Source organism: Tachypleus tridentatus, chromosome 9, assembly GCF_004210375.1.
Source record: "Tachypleus tridentatus isolate NWPU-2018 chromosome 9, ASM421037v1, whole genome shotgun sequence".
NCBI classification, from domain to species: Eukaryota; Metazoa; Arthropoda; class Merostomata; order Xiphosura; family Limulidae; genus Tachypleus; species Tachypleus tridentatus.
In genome coordinates this window covers 6,984,849-6,998,114 of record NC_134833.1, presented here as the reverse complement: position 1 = coordinate 6,998,114, position 13,266 = coordinate 6,984,849, and the positions used below count along the sequence as shown (strand labels likewise).

The 13,266-nt window shown below is 33.1% G+C and overlaps 1 protein-coding gene across 1 annotated transcript in view; it reads right to left on the bottom strand.

Annotated features, from left to right (window-relative positions):
• The window catches only part of LOC143224716 (uncharacterized), a 33,495-nt gene extending 22,095 nt beyond the window's left edge, over positions 1 to 11,400 (bottom strand). Inside the window, exon 1 of the mRNA XM_076452948.1 lies at positions 11,380 to 11,400. The gene's annotated coding sequence lies outside the window, so the exon portion shown is untranslated. The remainder of the gene's footprint in view (positions 1 to 11,379) is intronic.
• Between the last annotated feature and the right edge of the window lie 1,866 nt (positions 11,401 to 13,266).

Sequence of the window (13,266 nt, the reverse complement as noted above, 5' to 3'; positions counted from 1 at the left end):
CTATTGGTCCATTACAGCTGTCACATCCACTAAACTAAACATAACAATGTTTTCAAACAACAAGAGACCTACTGGTCCATTACAGCTGTCACATCCACTAAACTAAACATAACAATGTCTACAAACAACAAGAGACCTATTGGTCTATTACAGCTGTAACATCCACTAAACTAAACATAACAATGTTTACAAACAACAAGAGACCTACTGGTCCATTACAGCTGTCACATCCACTAAACTAAACATAACAATGTTTACAAACAACAAGAGACCTACTGGTCTATTTCAGCTGTCACATCCACTAAACTAAACATAACAATGTTTACAAACAACAAGAGACCTACTGGTCTATTTCAGCCGTTACATCCAATAAACTAAACATAACATTGTTTACAAACAACAAGAAACCTACTGGTCCATTACAGCTATCACATCCACTAAACTAAACATAACAATGTCTACAAACAACAAGAGACCTATTGGTCCATTACAGCTGTCACATCCACTAAACTAAACATAACAATGTTTACAAACAACAAGAAACCTACTGGTCCATTACAGCTATCACATCCACTAAACTAAACATAACAATGTCTACAAACAACAAGAGACCTATTGGTCCATTACAGCTGTCACATCCACTAAACTAAACATAACAATGTTTACAAACAACAAGAAACCTACTGGTCCATTACAGCTGTCACATCCACTAAACTAAACATAACAATGTTTTCAAACAACAAGAGACCTACTGGTCCATTACAGCTGTCACATCCACTAAACTAAACATAACAATGTCTACAAACAACAAGAGACCTATTGGTCTATTACAGCTGTAACATCCACTAAACTAAACATAACAATGTTTACAAACAACAAGAGACCTACTGGTCCATTACAGCTGTCACATCCACTAAACTAAACATAACAATGTTTTCAAACAAGAGACCTACTGGTCCATTACAGCTGTCACATCCACTAAACTAAACATAACAATGTTTTCAAACAACAAGAGACCTACTGGTCCATTACAGCTGTCACATCCACTAAACTAAACATAACAATGTCTACAAACAACAAGAGACCTATTGGTCTATTACAGCTGTAACATCCACTAAACTAAACATAACAATGTTTACAAACAACAAGAGACCTACTGGTCCATTACAGCTGTCACATCCACTAAACTAAACATAACAATGTTTACAAACAACAAGAGACCTACTGGTCCATTACAGCTGTCACATCCACTAAACTAAACATAACAATGTTTACAAACAACAAGAGACCTACTGGTCTATTTCAGCTGTCACATCCACTAAACTAAACATAACAATGTTTACAAACAACAAGAGACCTACTGGTCCATTACAGCTGTCACATCCACTAAACTAAACATAACAATGTTTACAAACAACGAGAGACCTACTGGTCCATTACAGCCATCACATCCACTAAACTAAACATAACAATGTTTACAGCTGTCACAACAAGAGACCTATTGGTCCATTACAGCTGTCACATCCACTAAACTAAACATAACAATGTCTACAAACAACAAGAGACCTATTGGTCCATTACAGCTGTCACATCCACTAAACTAAACATAACAATGTTTACAAACAACAAGAGACCTAGTGGTCCATTTCAGCAGTTGCATCCATTAAACTAAACCATTACAAATTAGAAAACAAACTACTAAAGACAACCCTATCACTGAACAAACCCACAAATTTATGATGTCATAAACCCATGTCTACTTAAGATAATAGCCAAACAAAGTGTTTTAAAGATAAATATATCAGAACACCCTGAATTCAAAAGTACCCAAGTGTTAAACATTTATTAATTAGAACACCATGAATTCAACAGTACCCAAGTGTTAAACATTTTGTAATTAGACAGTGATGAAATGTAGACAATTTTAAAATAAATATTTAAATATTCAAGATACACATATTCTTTACAGAAAGAAAAATATAGCTACAAGTAAAAACCAGTTTAGTAAAGGTTTTAAGAGACAAAGAAAAGCATAAGAAATTTAAATTTACTGGTACGACAGTAGATTTAGAAGATTGTAGAACATCAACAACATTGGTGAAACAGAAAATTACGAGATCCTAAAGGATGTGCGAGAAAACGTTGGTGAAACAGAAAATTACGAGATTCTAAAGGATGTACAAGAAAACGTTGGTGAAACAGAAAATTACGAGATCCTAAAGGATGTGCGAGAAAACGTTGGTGAAACAGAAAATTACGAGATCCTAAAGGATGTGTGAAAAAATGTTGGTGAAACAGAAAATTAGAAGATCCTAAAGGATGTGTGAGAAAATGTTGACTGAAAATGTAAAACTGACAGTAAGGATTTCTTTAAATTCATTAAGGGTAAAGAAAATGATAAATTGGGGTAGGACCCTTAATTGATGATGAATGACTTGTATCAGATGGGGTAGGACCCTTAAGGGATGATAAATGAAGAGTTGTAACTGATGGGGAAGAACCCTTAAGGGATAATAAATGAAGACTTGTTACTGATGATTACAGATGGCTGTGTTATTTAATTCTTAAGTTTTTTACTTATAAAGACTTAATATTTCACATCTCGAATAGTTGATAGATGGAAACAAGATGATCATTTTAATTATGAGATGGTTAAGAGAATTTTGGAAAACTGAAAAAATGATAAGGTTCCTGGGCCAGATAATATTTCCATTACAGTTTTGAATGAGAATACATGAGTTACTTGCTACTGTTTTTGTCAGTCCTTGAATAGTAGGTTGGCACCAGAGGTTTGGAAGTTGGCTAATGTTACTTCTCTTTTCAAGGGAGGTAACAGATGTTAGTAATTATTTATAGGCCTATTTGTCTTGTATCAGTTTTTGGAAAAGTTTTGGAATGCCTGTTAAAGGGTTCTTTACAAAGTCATTTAACAAAGTTTAGAATTTTATTGGACAGTCAACATAGTTTCACTAAGGGAATATCTTTCCTTACAAATCTTTTGACATTCTTTGATAAGGTCTGGTTACGTAGATGAGAGTAAGGGTCTTAGATTTGGTGTATCTGGATTTTCAGAAAATATTTGAAAAGATGCTACATAAAAGACTTGTTAAAAAAAAATCTATGTAACTGCAATCAGTCACATCTAGTTGCCAACAATGACATAAATAAAGGACCAATCAATAAATTACTCAAGTTTGCTGATGATATCAAAGTCATCCATGTTGCTGGCTGTGAAGAGGATACTGCTGATTTACAAAGGGATTTATATCATGTTGCAAGTTGGACAAATAAATGGTAGATATGGCTTGAATTATAATAAATGTAAGATAACATGTGTGGGTTATAATTTTAATATGAAATAGCCTTAACAGCATTATGAAAGAAACATATCTTGGTGTAATAGTTTATCAGCCATCCAAGTAGTGTGTTGTTCCTAGTGTTATGTACATTTCACTGTACATGTCTTTGGTCAGACCACATTTGGAGTATTGTGTTCAGTCTTAAACCCCTTACTTTAGTAAAGACACTGAATTGTTGGAAAGGGTTCAGAGAAGAGTTACTATAATGGTGGAATTGTCATATGAGGAGAGGTTAAGATCTCTTAAGTTGATTACTTTTTAAAAAAGAAGAGTTAGACATGATGAGTACAGGAATCATTAATGTTGATTCTTTTTTCAAACTTAACAGTGAGAATAACTAGACTAGGAAACACAAATATAAATGTTGGAAAAACAAGTGTCATCTTCAACTAAGACAGTTTTGTTTTTCTAACAGGGTGGGTGGTGGCATTTTGGATGTTGTAAAGGCAGTAAATGTAAGTGAGTTTATGAACAAGCTTGATAACTACATAAATGAGTAATGCTGGCTTTGAGTATGTTACTATTTTGTAATAGCTTTACTTTAATTTAAAGGATGGGAAAACCTAAATGGACCAATAGGTCTCTTGTTACTAATTATTATAACAAGTCACACCATCCTATAACTATAAATATAACACAGAAATCACACAAATCTTTCATAATACCACTATTGTTATTAATAATTTAGAAATAGTAAAACTATACAAATAACTATGTTAACTTGGTGATTAAACTAATGCAAGGCGTTTTCTTAATTTTGATTACCGTATATTTCTATTCTACTAGTTTATATATATATTTCTCCACACACGTACTACTATTAATCAATACTAACAGTACCAAGAATAAACCTGGAGTATTGGTCACTAGGATTATGATTCAAAACCAAATTGTTCTTGATCTAAGACTAAAAAATCCACTTAACCATTTACTTCAGCCCTTACAATTAATAACGAATTCCTCTCACTATTAGGGTTAACTGCAAAGATAAGAGTAATTCAATACGTTACATTACGTTACATTAAACTATAAGCAAAACGATAGTCTTATTGTGCTAACCCTAAAAACGTTTTAAAGAAATCTTGTATGTCGTGTAATTTTAAATACGACATTAGAGATACCCTGATAACAGCTATAATACTAAAAAGAAAACTATATAAATTCCATCTCATTGGTATATTTCAATCTCTTTTTTGTTTTAATTTATTAATATAACGTCAGATATAAAAACAACAACAATGGAAGTTCGAATATTACCAAATAACAGGTAATCATCACATTATTTATATTATTAATGTTACAGATGTATTACCTTCGCTTTCGCTGCCTTAGCTTCAACCGTTACCAACTGTTCACGATTAATAAATGGTAGACGTTATCTCCAAGTAAGTCAAACATCCAAGTACGACACACGATTTTCCACTAAAGTTATCTAGTCACGTCTCATTAGTGTCTAGGCATCTGTCATCGCAAATGCCAGTGCAGCCTACTTCATAGAAATGATGGAAAAATGCACAATAAAACAAAAGGAGAGAAGTATTACAGGTGACCGTAATGGCGACATAAATCAGAAATCAAAGAAAAGATTTTCAAGCTTTATATATATTTTGTTTTTATTTTAAGACGATGACATTTTCGAGGCCCGGCATGGCCAGATGGTTAAAGCACTCGACTCGTAATCCGAGAGTTGTGTGCTCGACTCCCCGTCACACCAAATATGCTCGCCCATTCAGCAGTAGGAGCGTTATAATTCAAAGGTCAATCCCACTATTCGTTGGTAAAAAAGTAGTCCAAGAGTTGGCGGTGGGTGGTGATGACTAGCTGCCTCCCCTCTAGTCTTAAACTGCTAAATTAGGGACGGCTAACACAGATAGCCCTCGAGTAGCTTTGTGCGAAATTCAAAACAAACCAAGACATTCTCGAATTAATAAATTAAAACAGTCAATTTTTCAATTATATTGTTTAACCAAAAAAGCAAAAACAAACAAACAAAAAACACATCCAATTTATCATGCAACAAGTGCTTTCCGTTAGGTCACTCACAAAGTTTGCGAAATTTTTATACAAGTTTACAGGTGCAGAAGTGTCTTCAACTTTTTTTATATCAGTACCATCAGGCTTGACAATCGTTTTCTTTACATGAAGATACGATTGAGCTGGACCTAAATATTCATCCCCTAACCCTGATATAGAAAATTCTATGGGTCCTCTGTTGGTCACTGGGGATACTATTCAGTCTACTGACCTTAATTACTGTTGAGTAGAGGAAGAGAAAATAAGTCTACCTCAGACTTTGTACACTGACAGGACTGTGGTCGGAGATATATGATTAATTGGCGAGTTATTCTGAACACTTAAGCTTTCTGTTTCTTGTTTTTTATTATTTAGAACCTCTCTAACCAGTTTATGAGCTCCTTGTATTGCTCGTTATTTTCCAGCATTGACAAAAAGTTTCCCGTCTACAACTTTTGTTTGTTTGGAATAAAACACAAAGATATACAATTAGCTATCTCTGCTCTGCCAACCATGATTATTAAAAACCAGTATCTAGTGGTGTAAGTCTGCAGACATACTGCAATGGGGATCCTTGTATGACATCTGATACTAGGTTTATACAACATTGAGTACAAGTCATTAATTACGTATGACTCACCCTTCAGATAAAACCTTTCTACGTCCACTACAGTTACTGTTATGTTAATAAATTTTAAACAGTATTTTGTAACTTACTTTGGTACGTAAAGTTTAACTTTATCTTCAGGATGAACCCTCAGATGGATCTGTTCATGCAACTGAGTTTTTAAGTCAATGAGTAAGTAACAATAACCATCTATATGTATACATTAGTTCGACATCAGAAACGGGTTCATTAGTTTTATAAGCATAATATAAACGACATGTATAAATGTATATGTGTGTTTCTTCACACTCGCCAGTCTGAAAATTGTGCTATATTATATATTACTAATTATTAAGTCATTCATTTATTATATTTGGTTGTAAGGTGATTATTGGTCATGTATGATTTGTGAAACATTAAGGGTTCTAAGAAACATTGAAACAAGTTGTGAATACCATACTTTCACAAGTTTTGTGTACGTTTACAGTATCCAATGGCTACATGGAAAATGGTTGAAGTAATTCAATCATTTATTATTTTAGTACAATGTTAAAATATGCAATTTTTAATATAATTAAATCCAGATGTTGATGACTTGTGAAAGTATCATAATATATTTGTTAAAATCCTATGGACAGTTGTTAAAATAAGAGTGATTAAATATATACATATGTGAAAGTTTGTCTTTCTAAAACATGAGGTAAAGTAGCATGGATAAATTATTTTGTCACAAATTAGTAAATGTTATTGTATAATCAAACTTTTATTAACGGTATAAATTGTTGTATAAAGTCAAACTAGTAAAAATACAAGTTGCAACTATTATACAATATTACGATTTTTAGGTTAATATAAACCCATAGTAATGTATTGTATGTGGCAGACTTAGATGTAGTTTTTAAGATGGGAAATTTAATAATTTATTACGTAAAATCTTTAATCACTTGATTGAATAACTTTTCATTATTGTATTGTTCTTGTAGGACTAATTAATGATAAAAATGTAACATCCATTTATAGAATGAATTAATTAACTTATGAACTAGTGTTAAATGTCCTTTTTTATGATTGATTATAAATCATGTGATTATTTAGTGTTATTTTTTTCTCTTTATGACGATTTAATTATAAATTATGTGATTAATTAGTGATAATTTACCTTTTTAAGATGAATTAATGATAAACGATTTAAGTAAGTAATTATAAACGATATGATTAACCAGTTATTTTTCATTTTTAGGATGAATTAATCACGAACGATGTAATTTAATAATTATAAATGATTTACTTAATTAGTGATAATCGATCGTCCTTTTGAGGACGATTTAATTACACTATGTAATAAAATTTTTACTTTTTCTTGTTCCTGGGCAGAAAGTGTTATTTCCCAATTGCTTATGCCTAAAGTAAATGTAAAAAACCTATTTTTCTCTCCAAACTTTTCTTTTGTGACCTGGGTAATGAAATTTTCAAATTTACCCATTTTCCAGAACAATCCAGGTAGATTCAGTGCTGAATAGCTGATAGATAACTTTCAAGAACTTTCTAGAATGTTGTAGAACTTAGGAGAATTTTCAAGAACCTTTTAGAATTTTCTAGAACTTCCATTGTAATATATATATATAAACAAGGGCTCACCACTTCACTTTAGTTATAGCTGCCTAAGTGAACATATAGACCTATCTGATTTTATCAGAGGTGGCATCAAGAAGCCTCATGCATTCTCCAGGCGTATTCTGCTATGTATGTTGGCAACTTATCAAGACAAGAGCGAAAAAGTACTCTGTAACAGCATCTGTTAAAATGTGTGAAGCCTACAAGGCATATTTCAGCATGCCTGTCGGGATCAAGACAAACCCTGGGCACCTCATTTTACCTGCGAGAACTGCAAAAAAACTCTAGAGGGTAAGACAGGCAATTGTTACTTGCTTGAATAGTGAGATTTTATATTATACAAATTTTAGACCTTTTAAAATTTGGTGCACCTCAAAGAGGAATACAACAGCTTCAAGACCTTGCTAGAAGCCCTGAAGTATAATGAGTATGGCTGGGAGGTTATCGGAGACTTCAAAATGGTGGCATTTCTGATGGGTCTCCAAGGAGGCTTTACCAAGTTTCCCTGTTATCTTTGTCTCTGGGACACCAGGGACACTGCAGCGCACTACAACAGGAAACACTGACAACAAATGACCGAGTTCTCTGTGGGGAGGCACAATGTCGAGTGTGAGCTACTAGTGTACCTCCAGAAGGTGTTGTTCCCACCATTGCACATAAAATTTGGTCTTATAGAACAATTTGTCACAGCTCTAGATAAGGAATCTGCAGCCTTCAAGTACCTTCGAGACATCTTCCCTAGGCTGTCTGAGGCAAAGGTCGAAACTGGTGTTTTCGTTGGACCACAAATAAAGAAGATCCTGGAGTGCACAGAATTTCCCAAGAAGTTCAGTAGGAAGGAGAGAAAAAAAGCCAGGGGTAGCTTTGTCGCAGTGGTTCGCGGTTTCTCGGCAATCACAAAGCCACAAATTATGTGGAATTGGTTGAGGCTCTGGTGAATAACTACGGGAAAATGGGCTACAGGATGTTCCTGAAAGTAAATATCCTTGACACTCATCTTCATAAATTCAAGGAGAACATGGGAGTTCACTCAGAGGAGCAAGGCGAGCGCTTCCACCAAGATATACTGGACTTTGAACGCCGCTACCAAGGAGCGTATAACAAAAACATGATGGTAGACTATACTTGGGGACTGACACGTGAAAGTGATTTACATTACAGTCGCAAATCTCGAAAAACTACTCACCTTTAAACATTTTTGTTCATTTTTGTATAACTTTAGTATGAATACATGTAAATCTTGATTCATATGTTGTTTTCTTCAGACCTTATGTAAAAGAAAAGGTGAAAATTTACCCGTTTTTACATAAAAAAATAGGTTAATTTCTAAATTTCGTTATCCAGGTCACAAAATGGCCACTTACTGTACTTTTACACATACTATCCAGGAACAAAATTTGTGTTACATAGTGTTATAAATGTTTGCTGAGATATGTTTTGATCTCTAAATGTAGTAATATTACATAATCACTGAATATGGCAGAGCAGCAATATGTTCCTGATGACAAAATATGATAGTAAGACATCTTACAGAAACACATTGTCTACTTTGTGATATTATTACGTAATCATCCATCATGGCTGCTTGTGATGGCGACCTAACATCACGTTTCTAACGCGCACATCTTGCTGGCCACCTTTGACATCATGGCAACCTATTCACGCGCTCCTACCGACGCGTAACCTGGTGGCAAAATTTTGTATCAAGACCATGTACACGTGTGGCGCCATCTAGTGACAATATGTAGAATCACTAAGTCGTCACCTTTGATGACATCATACTCTCCCTGAAACAACATCTTTTGTACGCGAAACTGCAAACCAATAATTATCACGAATTGCTGTAACTTGCAGCTCGGCTCGTGAAATGTCTTATCATCCTATGTAGGCCAATGACTGAGAACGTCGCCCAATGGATTTTTTTTTTATAATATTTCCAGTGAAAACAATATTATATAATTGTCATGTCTAACTTGCAGAGATTTGCAGATCTGTATAAGCAAGATTTCTTACCATGGCAATAGTGCAACTAAAAATGTTACGTAGAAACAAAGTGTATCTTTTGGTAATGTGTTTGTTGACATCCTTAAAAATGCTTTCACAGCACCTTTGATAGCATTTTCTCTGACTTCTTCGCTCGTCACATTGACGACATTTTAGATACTGTTACAAGTACAAGAGTAAAAGGTGAGAAGTTCACCGACTTCACTCAACGTCTTCACACAGCCTTTAAATGCTTATTCAAAATAACATCACAGTAAAGGATATTTTGGTCAACCTAGGCCATTCTATCCATTAAATTAAATTAAAAACTCAATGCTATCCTTTATCATTTAAATTAACTGCCTCCACCGCATTTAAAGGTAACCCATTCCAGAGGCCAACGACCCTATTAGCAAAATAAAGCTGCCATAGCTAAAGAAATGACGATATTTTTCGACATCAGTACTCATGTATCAGGCGACTCATTTAAACTAAACTACAAGTCTAACAACGATACTTATTTAAGCTTCCATTCTTATGAAACAAATAACACCATTTCTTAAGAACTGACTCAAAACTAAGACTTTTATGCTCTTAAGACCAAAGTTTTGACAATTTTACCAGCTAAGTTTAAAATAGTTTCTTACTGAATTATATACATATAAAAAAATATGTACAGTTTTTTTGGCGCCTCTTAAAATAGGCAAGAAAGCAAAAATAACAGTGACTGAATAAAGTTATCTGGAATTGTACAACAGTTACAACACAGACTTTAATAAAAATCATAGGGTGATGATAAAGTAACAAGTATTTTATTGAAAGTCATGGAAATGAGCTTTTTTATATAACAACGTACTACTGACGTAGTTACAATAACATGATAAAAGAACAAAAAATGAGTGAAATATATTATATAATCTCAAACTAATTTTACTTTACATATATTTTACTGTATATAATTTATATAAGGATTTTATTTTATGTATGTATATATCTGAAAAGTATCTTCAGTTATTTATTTTAAACATTTTACCTGAACGTTTTACTAGGTTCGTTGTAAGATTACATCCTGAGGTGTGACCTTCGAAGTTACTTTTATAACTGAATTAATACTAACTTCGTATTAGAGCAAACAACGTATTTACAAATATTACAATATATCATCTATTCAGTTAGGCACATTCCTTGTTGGCGATATACTCCCAATAATAGTATTTCTCAAGGTAATGAGACTTAAGTTAGGCCTAGGTCTTAGCTTGGTATGTATATGTATTTAGGCATAATTTAAGTCTTACAAGCCGAAGGTTTAGATTAAGATTTTGAATGACAATTCAAAACAATCTTTGTAATGAAAGTATCATAATAAAAATAAGACTGAAAAGTAATAAACATTAAACATTTTAATTAATACTGTTCATAAAGTAGCCACAAAGAAATAATAGAGTATTTTATTGCTACACACACACTATTATTCAGCCCTCGTGCCGAGTGTCTGCATAAACATGAATCTTTGCTTATAAATGAAAGTTCTTACTCTGGTTTCTTTCTCTCAATTCCTGTCCTTTTACAGTCTTCAGCAATAGTCGATTAAACTGTGACTTCGTAGAGCTTAGTGCTGTTCAAATTATCTCATACGTACGATAGCTACGGTATCTGGAAGCCATATCTTACTTTCAATTAATGATACAACAATATTTGAATAAAGTCTTTATTCACTTAACCTAATAAGTTAGCACATATTAACTCCTTAATACAGTGTCTTTACCACGGAAAAGTTGAGTTTTATAACCATGTCTCACTTACCTTTGGCGTTGTTTCGTTTGTTACTTTTTCTACTCCAAGGTTCAGTCACAAATTTACATACTTTTATAGGTAATTTTGAACTCAGTTATAATTAAGTTAAATATTCTATACTTTGGTCTGGTTTGTTTGAAATTAAACACAAAGCTGCACAATTGGCTACCTCAATTGTGAAAATAGCACAATTTTCACAGAAAGTTTTTTGTTTTCTTTCCTCGAATGAGCTCTGTTGGCTAAATTTGTAGCATTGCCAAAGATGGTTTGTATTCTAGGACGGGTCAATGTAAGCTGCTGGCCCTTTTATCCAGAAGGTTTTGTTCAAGTGTTCCAGGAGTCACTTATCTTTGAATACTTAATTTCTAATATTCACAAAAACAGTTTCAGCGATATTGCTTTTAAATAATATCTTTGTCTTTATACTTCACGCAGCATGTTTGTCAGTTGTTAATGGCGTGTTCGCCAATGGTCAACTAAAAGGTTTTGCTTATACTTCTTAATAGTATAAATATATACTGTGTTATTGTTAGGATTAGAATTATTCTACGGTAGGTGTCTGTGACTTGTTGGTGATAAATTCAATGATAAATGAACAGCACGCTCCCCACTTCTTTTCAAAATAATGTATATTCAAACTAGTTAAACGTGTGTACAACAAATTATTTACACTATAGAGATCACAGATATATCATAAATACTGTATATATAGTTCTCTTGTTCTTGTTAAAAGTCCGCTTAGGCCTATCAGTTACTTCATAATTTTAGTTGATAAGCCGAACCACCTTTCTCTAATCGTATCGCAGTAGTACTCTGTGTATATTTCACATACACTGTCATTGAGTCACCGTACTCGTATACTGCTATTCCAGTAATCGTCTGGAATATAGGAAAGCCACATCGAGCTATCTATCTGCTGAGTTTACCGAGAATCTTCTGGTACTCGTACTTGACATATTGTCTGTTCGTTTTGTCAAAGTGTACTCAGACTATTTTAATTACTTTATAACTCGCTTTGATGGATGTGTGTTTTGTGTTTTTCTTAGAGCGTTGTAAATCCGTAGACTTACCGCTGCCCAAGCGGAGAACCGCTTTGATGGAATAAACTATAGTTTTTGTCTTTTTTAAAACTGTTAATTTTCCTCTGTTCTGTTAGTCTGTGTGCTATTTACCGCTCATCTCATACTACTTATATGTTTATCACTAAATCTTCTGCTCGCTATATTTTCGACTCAATGAGTTACAAACACAACTTCCAATAATCGTCTATTTTAACTCCCTTATAATAACAAAATTACAACAACAAAAAATAAAATATTAATTCATAATAAACTAATTAATAATATTTGTACTAAACAGTATTTCATATCATGATAACACCTGTTAGAGAAGGTATGTGTTAAGGTTTAATCCCTCTCTGAACCTTTCTGTAACACAACGGAGGCTGCTTGACGAAGAACGATTGCCTAAACGTCACAAACATTCATATTTTCGTTTAGTAGACATTTTATAGCAAATGTATATCGTGAGCAGCAGAAAATAAGGGTTAACACTTTTCATAAATAAAAGATAGTTAAACCTAACAAGGCCATAATTTCAATTGCAGACTTATAATAAGATTAAATCTTAATTGAAATAAATACTGCTATGGACTTTTCTCATGTGTATACTTTTTTTCTGTTACGCACTTATATTATGATTCAGATTACATAAGAGTTTAATGCTCCAATTTATTAAAGATATGTGATTGAGGTTTGTATAGAGGTAAAATGTATTTTAAATATGCATAATATCATTCTCTAAATATTACGCAACACACAGATATACAACAATTTATATACATACAACAGCACTATGTTCCCTTTCTTGTGCAGTTCTTTATCATTCTAATTAACT